The sequence below is a fragment of the Jaculus jaculus genome, chromosome 10 (genome assembly GCF_020740685.1).
Source record: "Jaculus jaculus isolate mJacJac1 chromosome 10, mJacJac1.mat.Y.cur, whole genome shotgun sequence".
Taxonomy (NCBI): domain Eukaryota; kingdom Metazoa; phylum Chordata; class Mammalia; order Rodentia; family Dipodidae; genus Jaculus; species Jaculus jaculus.
In genome coordinates this window covers 41594439-41603850 of record NC_059111.1, presented here as the reverse complement: position 1 = coordinate 41603850, position 9412 = coordinate 41594439, and the positions used below count along the sequence as shown (strand labels likewise).

Here is a 9412-nt window from a genome sequence, read left to right as displayed (position 1 = left end):
TGAGCTGATAACCTCCTCCATGTAGACCAGCTGACAGAAAGCTAGAGGAAGCCATTTGGCATGTAGTTCAATGGGAGAAAGAGATACCACCAGTGAAGATACTCAACAGTGGACACTGCAAGCCATATAATTGGCCAGCCAGCCCAAATGAGCCAACGGGTACAATAGTGGAAGGTCTGTCATGGTAGAAACCAACTGCCCTCCTATTGGACAGGAGGCTCACTCCATGGGAGGGTCACATCTCTGATACTGAAAACTTAAAACAGGGGTAGTCATGAGCCCTAGTGGTGTAACATCTGCTGAAGTCTGGAAAAATGTATATACTATGCTTATCAAACTGCCCAGGAAGCACTTCTCTTAATATTTATACCCTTATATTAATGCTACTCTCACTTTGGGTAAAGAATCTTCTCTTTTCAGATGGCAGTGACCTTGGGATGACTCAGAAGATATAGTGTTGGAAAGAAGTGACTGGAGTACTGAGTAACATCTCAATCACACCTTCCAAGGCTCAGGGGCAGAAAGAATATAAGAGCCAAAGGAAGGGTAGGACTCCTTACAACATGCTCCTCCACACACAAAATGTCTTGTGTACCCATGACCTCACAGTGCCTGACATTACCTCCACAAGGCCATCATAAGGGGGAAAAATATCATGACATCAAAATAAAAGACAGACTGATTGAGATGGGGAGGGGATATGATGAAGAATGGAATTTCAAAGGGGAAATGGGGGGAAAGGGAAGGTATAATCATGGGATTTTTTTTTATAATCATGGAAAAGTTAATAAAAATTGAGAAAAAAAGAAGCTTAAAATTTTAAGCCTCTTTTTTCTCAATTTTTATTAATGTTTTCCATGATTTCATATATATATATATATATTTTTTTAAGTGTACACACATAGAACATATCAGCCTCCAAATGCCCTGCACCTGTCTGTGGTAGTTTAAATGAATGGCCCCCGATATATTCAGGATTTTATTGCATGTTATAATTTAGATTTTCAGACACTTGGGTGGAGGAGGTGTCACTGGGCAGATCTTAGAGTCCAGACCTAAGGTGTGGTGGTGGATTTGAAATTCTCCAGCACTTTTTTAGGAGATTGAACCAAGGCCTTGAGCATGCTAGGCAGGGATTTCTCCATGCCTGACTACATATTCTAACACAATAGAAATATTCTATATCAGGGTGTCATAAAACTATATACATTTTCCAAATTCAGATGTGAGTGTGATTTTTAAGGTGGGCAGGAAAGCTAGAACATGAGGATTGCTATAATTTAAAAAGATAATCTGAGCTATAGAGTAAAACATTGTCTTATAAAAAATAAAATAGAGATCTGATATAATGATGGATGGTTCACACCTATCATTCCTGGACTTGGAAGGCTGAAGTAGGAGCATCACTGAGTTTGAGGCCAGTCTGTGCTACAGAGTAAATTCCAGGACACTTAGGATAGAGGGAGATTGTCTCAAAAACAAGCAAAAAAAAAAAAAAGAAGAAGAAGAAGAAGAAGAAGAAGGAAGAAAAGGAAAGGAAGGAAGGAAAAAGAAAGAAAGAAAGAAAGATTTAAAAACCTAAAAAGGGGCTGGGGAAATGGCCTAGCAGTTAAAGCACTTGCCTATGAAGCTTAAGGACCTAGGTTCAACTCCCCAAAACCCATGTAAGCCAGATGCATGCATATGGTGGGGCATGCTTCTAGAGTTCATTTGTAGTGGCTATAGGCTCTGGCACTCCATTCTCTCCATAATAAATAAATAAATATTAATACAATATTTAAAGTGGGCATGGTGGTACATGCCTTTAATCCCAGCACTTGGGAGGCAGAGGTAGGAGGATTGCCGTTCGAGTTCAAGGCCACCCTGAGACTACATAGTGAATTCCAGGTCAGCCTGAGCCAGAGTGAAATCCTACCGTGAAAAGCCAAAATAAATGAAAAAAAAATGAAATATTTAAAAGAGGGGCTGGCTTAGCAGTTAAGTGCTTGCCTGTGAAGCCTAAGGACCTCAGTTCAAGGCTTAATTCCCCAGGACCCATGTAACCCAGATGCACAAGGTGGTGCAAGTGTCTGGAGTTCCTTTGCAGTGGCTGAAGGCCCTGGTCTGCCCATTCTCTCTCTCGCTGTCTCTCTGCCGCTTTCTCTCTCTAGTTGTTGCTCTTAAATACATAAGTAAAAGTAAAACAAAAAAAGTTTTTTATAAATATTTAAAAGACCAAAAGCAAAAACCTCAAAACAAATAGAAAAAAGCTAAGGAGAAAATAAAGAGAGGGAGTTTGGGGCAGAGAACAAAAAAACACTGCCAGTCCACTATCCTAGAGCCAGTCTCTCTGCAGGTGTCCTACAATATAGAGGTAGAGAACAAGAAAATCTTTCTGTTTTTCTTTTTCTGTTGTCTCTGCCATGCTCTGCAGTAGTGTAAATTCCTACATTCACTTTTGTGTGGATAGCCTCTTGGAACTCAGGGCTGGCTCTGAAAGCATAGGAGGAACACTGACTTTGCTGATTTAACCAGAACAGCTTGTTCCAGGGATGTAAGAGGCAGGAGCTTATAGCTTCTTTGTGTAGAATTTGACTATATTGAACTAAGTAGGTCAGACTTGAGGGGCAAACATTCAGCAAAGCTTACTAGAAAACTGTACCTTTCTCCTAACCTGGGAGAATTTTTTTTCAGATTTACCTTTTGACAAATTGTATCTCCTGTCTCCCAAAGTTTGAACCATGAACTTTTCAAGACGCTTCTCAAACAGGGGCAGTGACCTAGTCATAGCCTGTTTATCCCACCCTAAATTCTGGCCCCAAATTTGCTGAGTTGTCCTTTTCAGACCAAAGTACATTTGTTATAGACATAAAGTTGATCGATGAGCAAAATAGTAAACAATCTTATCTTCCTCTGTTCACTGAGACCACTAATTCCACTTTCAACTTAATTACTTGTGATGTGTGCAAATAAACTTTTTAAGGGTCAATAACCTATAGGTAAATTGGAGCTAACACATGACTGGGAGTGACTGGAAAATGAAGTAAGAACACAGAAGTAAAATCCCTTAACAAACACATACTTGATTAGTTCACTCAGCAAACATTCAAAGATTTATTTTTCAGCTAAGTATTATAAATAAAAGTGAACAAACACACAAAAAACTCCAAGTGCTAAGATTACAAGTGTATAATCTCCAGCCCTATATCACAGTCCTACACTCAGGTGTGACACTGCCCTCACCATAGTCACTCCACTAACAAGGGTCTGGTTGTCCAATTACTGGGAACCAAAGAGACTGCTAGGGCCAAGCTGGGTGCATTGAGGTCTTAGACTTAGACTTGCAAGAACTTTCCTTTTTTTTTTTTTTTTTGAGGCACATACCTTTTATTCCCTATAAGCATAGGTTTAGCTGTTCCATGACAAATATTCAAAGATTACTTTCTCCAAAAGATCACCAAGCCAAACATTTGGCCATACTTTTATTTCTACATGTACTATAAACATCCAATACATGCTACAAAAAAAATTTCTTTAAAATTTAACTGTCAAGAAAGTGTATAGTGTTATAATACAATGGCACATGTTCATATTTTATTTCAAATTGGTTTGCTTATCACCCATTTCAAACCATTAATAGTGAAATGTTACTTGTGGATAATTAAAATCTATTTGCTTTATTAATAAAAAATTCCAACAAATTAATAAGAATTAACCATGTCAAATATTAGTATCCAAAAAATGGACTTTTGCAGAAATGATTATATAAAATATAGCAGCCAATTTCAGTTTACTTTGCTCTGTGACAATGTACATATGCATTTGAATAGGATTCTAGCTTTTGCTTTTTTTGGAAGATATTTATAAAAAGTCCTTTGATTTCTTGAGGTCCAATAACTGCTTCACCAGCCAAATGCAACCCAACAGTTCGTGTAATGGCTCTGGACACTAAGTCACTGAGAAATTCTTATGATTTGGGTAGAGATGCATATTCCACTATTACACATGATTAAGACATCACAAGCTAATATCAAAGTCAAAGACAAAATAAAAAACAAACATTCTGATCAGTTGTGACAAGGATCTTCTTCAAATATTTTGGATGCCATACTTCCAGGAAAAGAAGACTGAATGTATATTTGGATTTTATAGTTATCCATGCTAACTGAAAGTTCAACATAGTAGTAGATGGAATTATTTTGAGTATTGCAAATTTGTCCATCCAACATTATTGAGCACCCACTGTGCATAGCGCTGTGCTAACATTTTGAGTGTTTACATTTTTGTCAAGCATTACTTTAGTGTGAGGTAAAAATGTATTAAATTAGCATCTACTCATTAGTTTGCCTATGGTAATGTACGTATTCTGGTGCCACCTGACTTCCCTATGTCATGTCACATGCTTCTGTGCTCCGCTCATTCTCTCATACACAACACCTGCATACGGCTGTGCTAAGCAATGTGCTGATCCCTGCAATGCCATGATTTGGTGCATGTCCAAAGAATGCAGACTTATCATATGTTATGAACCTATGCAGGACTAGAAAGGTAGACAATTTTCTAAAATGAGGTCAAGGGAAAGTAGAAGGTGTTTCTATTGGTCACACCACACCAGAGACCACTGAGTGCTTTTACTGACTGGGAACTAACTTTGAAAGTTCCATTTTATAGTCTTAACAAGAGCCAGATCATTTTTTGTCTCATAGGTCTATTCTTTGGAGCACCTGACCCCATATAAACCATTCTATATTTGTAAACTAACCTGGACATAAAAAAATGAAAGGTATTTGTATAATGTAATTCAAGCACTATTCTGGTCATGTAAAATGAATAATACATAAGTAATTTATGACCGGTTCACACATTTTTCAAAGTATTAACCCTCTGTATCTCAAAGTCAAATTCTAAACTGCCTTTTTTTTTACAAGTTGCACATTCAGCAAAGGGCAGTATTTGGCCCTAAAACCTTCCATGGAATATGTTAAGTGATTGGTCCTTCCACTCCATCTAGAATCTGAGAATTCCAAGTGTCCCGTTAGCACTCGGGAGAGACAGCCCTGCTGGAACCCCACTATCAGCCAGGAGTGTCTTTAGCTGCTGTAGCTGTGTGCAACTACTGTCCCCTCAGGGCAAAGCAGGGATCTTGGAGTTTGACTGTCCACTGAGTGAATCCAATACTTGCTTAAAGCTATGCACTGAATAAAGTGCTCTGCACATCCTGCTTCTCGTTTGGAATGAAAATATACACTCTTCTAATAATTAGGGCCTGGGGGAAGAGAATGACAAGGATTGAAAGAATACAAGAGAAAGTGTGAAGCACTGACTGAGAAGGAAGACAAATGCCTTTACTAGTGTTCTGAGAACGCTCAGGATTTGAAATGTCGGAATGAGTCACACACTGGACATGTTCCATAAATGAAAACAGGATCCCAATGGGGACTGTTCACCTGGTGCATGGTTACTTCATGGGGAGGAAGGGCGCAGTCTACTGCATTTGATAGTGTGGTTTGAGAATGAAAACAGAGCCACTCAGTCAGGGTATGCAGTGCCTAAAGCTCTTGCTGTTCATCAGTTCTCCACAGGTTGATGTGCACTCCCGAGAGAAAGGCAGCCAGACATGCATCCTTCTCATGCGGCATGGCCACCACAACCTCAAACTGCCAAATCAGAAGTCAACCACAAAGCCCTCCAGTTTCGTACCCTGAATAAGGTATATAAGACTAGAAATGGAGTAGTTCACGCTAAAAAAGTATTACAGGTAACAGAATGCTTATATAAAGTAGACTGCTTTTGACACCTAAAAGAAAATTGTATAGATGGCAATTGGGAAGGAAAAAAAAGATTGTTCCTATCTGTCAGCAAAACCGTTGAGCTATATATACTCAGCTGAAGTCCTCATCAGGATTCTGTTGATCCAGTAGACGGACATGTGTGAATGGGAAGTGACCTCGTTTGCCATTACACCCCCCTTCCCACTGACCACTCACATTAATCTTCGTAACCTTTACCAGCTCACCGACCTCCAAAGCCAAGGCTGTCTTGTGTAGGCATTAGGGACTCGCTTCTGGATAACCCTGGCATAAATGGGCCCATTCTGGAGGTTAGGGAGCGGAGTGTTGACGCTAGGTTGGGCATAGGGCCCAGGCTCCGGCCCACCCATTGGCTGTGGGTGGGAACTCTCCTGGTTACCTCCAATCAGAGCCGATACTGAGGCGGGGGCAGGTCTATACTTCTCCAGTAAGGGACTGGAATCATCCCCCTCTTTCCTTCGCTGTCCTCTGCATTCCACCACTGCTCTTCAGGCTTATCCCGGATTCTCAGGATGTCTCCTTTCTTAAAGGGAAGATCTTCTTCATCATTCCCATTAAAGTCAAAGAGGGCTCGGCCATATTCTGTCTCCTCCTGCCTGAGAATCACTCCACCCTGCCTAGATCTGGAAACCGGTTCTATCAATGTTGTAGTGTCCAAATAGTGTATTTTGTAGAATTCCAGTAAAGCAGGCAATGAATCAAATTCTTGATCTCCTATTCGGAGTCTGGAGGGACTCACCCCAGCTACTCCGCTCCTCCGAGTCGAAGTTGCCCGCAAGGCCGCCTCGCGCCTTCGGGCTGGGCGACGCCGCCGCCACGCGCGCCCCTCCAGCCCTGGCGCCCGGCACCCAGCGGACCGGCTCCCGGTGTCAGCCTCACAGCAGCGCCCGGAATGGCGGCGGCGGCCGCGGGGGACAAGAACTTTCTTGACTTGTGAAGGTCCCACCCTATTATACTGTAGTATGTAGGTCAATTGTATGAAATATATTAGAAATTGATAAAACAGTGCCAAACATAGACCATGGCTAAAGGATCAGGAAGCCAAAGGAGATCACTGTACAAGAGACATGTGAGCAGATTTAAAAGGGTGAGCCATGCAGCTAACTAGAAACAAGCATACTAGGTAAAGGGAACAACCAGGTGAAAGGTTTAGGTTGAGGAAAGCTCTCTTGTCCAGAGAAAGAGTTGAGCTCCACTGTCTGTACTATATTCGCAGGAAGATGAAAGGAGATAGGACGAGGGCATCAAGAGAGCAAGATCAAGTAGACCTTTGGAAGCCATCCAAGGAACTTTGATTAGAATGAAAGGGGTACCAACGAAGAATTTTGAGCTAATTTCCAATTAAAAGGATTTTTATAGCTGATGTTAGAAGAAACTATCAGACAATGGTGGAATAAGGGAGAAGTGACAAGAGTATTTCTGCAGTAATCTGAGATTGGTGAATGAGGCCACATCAGGTGAGAGATGGTGAGTTGCTGGAGAAATTATGAAGAAAGTCAAAAACCACTGCCTGACAGACTACAGATGGAGTAGGAAAGAGGATTACAAAGACTCGGTTCCAAAGGGGAGCCTGGTTTTCTAGTAACTGGGTTACGGAAGGTATGCTGCAGGAGAGGAATGAACATTTTCATGATGGACTGAATGTTTTGCCAGAAAATTAATGGTGGGGGGGGGTGGGATCTTGAATCTTGACTATTTTTTAAAATTATAACTAGTTTTTTGTTTGTTTGTTTGGTCAGTTGGTTTCTCAAGGTAGGGATTTGCCCTAGCCCTGGCTCTCCTGGAATTCACTATGTAATGGTGAACCTCCTACCTCTACCTCCCCAGTGCTGGGATTAAAGGCATGCATCACCATGCCTGGCTTTTTTATTGTTTGTTTTGTTTTGAGCCCTGGCTGGACTGAAACTCATAGCTCAGGCTGGCCTTGAACTTGTGAAGATCCCCTATATAACAGAGTGCTTGGGGTCCAGGGAAGTCCTTAAACTCCACACTCTAGGTTTATTTTAATTTTAATCAAAGAATTGAATAAAACTATTGAGAAGAATAATTATTAAATTATTATACTTAGTGAGGGAAGGGCAGAGCCAAGGAAAGACACCCATGTGGCTAGAGATTCCATGTGGAGGGCCTGGAAAAAACATGGAAAGAAAAAAGAAAGTTCAAAGAGCTCCTGACATATGGGAGCTAGAGTGGGATAAAGAACCCATGTGAAGAGTAAGGGCTACTCATGTTCAGCTAGAAATTCCAAAGGTGTCAGAGAGCCTGCCCTCCCTTTGTAAAGGTATTTATAACCATATTGTGGTGTTTTGTCTTCTGGCTGAGGTGAACCAGAGGAAAATCTGGTTGTTTAGGACTAGGGGCTACCTCAGGAAGAGACATCAAGTTCCAGGGACTGAATTTGACCAACCACAATGTTTAAATCTTATGAACGACCTCCCTCCCAGGAGGGGTCTTGGTGGTTTGTGAACAAACAGATCTAGGAAACTAGGCAAGAGATAAGAAGTCAGATCATCTTTGATTTCTAGCAAGTGCAAAATTTCCTGACTATTTTAACCTTCAGGGATCCAGTCACCCTAACTGTATACCCCTCTCATTCCTCACTCTCATGAGAAGACACTCTAACTGCTGTTAGAGGACAGAGATGATGACATTAGATCTTGAACAAGTTCTGGCTGAATAGGAGGTATAGGACTAGGGCAGCTAGATAGCCTCTCCCAGAGAGGGAAAATATTCTAAAGGACCCTGAAAGTTTATTGATGGAGTTCAGGAAGACAGTCTTGGAAGAAAATGTTGGGGAGAAAGAATAAAAGTAAGGAGTTAATGAGACAACAAATTCATCATCTTTAGATTATCCTTCTTGTGGACCTTTTGGACTTGGGAAGCATTCAATGGAACCCAGGTAGATGGAGTGGGATTGTTTCAAGATGATCTGGGTATGAAGTGGCTGAGATTTTTCTCCAGAACTCTTTATTGAATGGCACAGTTGAATCTGTTTCTGTATGGCTTCTAAAACAGACAAGATATTAGCAGAGTTATCAGGAATATACACAAAACATTTAACCTTAATACTGTTGAATAGACCATATTTTGTAGGATAGCCTTCCAGGGTATGCCCTTTTAATTTGTCGTAAGGATAGCCAGGATCAGAGGCTGGTACCATAGAGCCAATGGGTGTCATTAAGGACTGTACAAATATATTTTTGGCCTCAGAATGTATTTATTGATGCCCTTTCCCAAGTTAGAAGAGATTAACCATTGTTTCCAGTATAAGGAAGTCTTCTGAATTAAGCAAGCCTTAGATTCATGTACATACATATAGATATATATTTGAAAATAACTATTTTGACATCTATGGTTGATTTTCTTTATTATAAAATTAGAACTATTAGAGCCCAGCATGGTGGTGCATGCCTTTAATCCCAGCACATGGGAGGCAGAGGCAGGAGGATCGCCATGAGTTTGAAGCCACCCTGAGACTACACGGTGAGACTACACCCTGAGACTACATGGTCAGCCTGAGCGACAGCAAGACTGTACCTCAAAATAAATAAATAAAAAAAGAAGAAATTAGAACTATTAGAGATGGGGACAAGATGTCTTAAATCCTTGTTTGTTTCCCCTCT

The 9412-nt window shown here is 40.9% G+C and overlaps 1 pseudogene; it reads right to left on the bottom strand.

The window, feature by feature from the left end:
* Positions 1-5861: 5861 nt before the first annotated feature.
* LOC123463954 lies at positions 5862-8949 on the bottom strand (annotated as a pseudogene).
* Between the last annotated feature and the right edge of the window lie 463 nt (positions 8950-9412).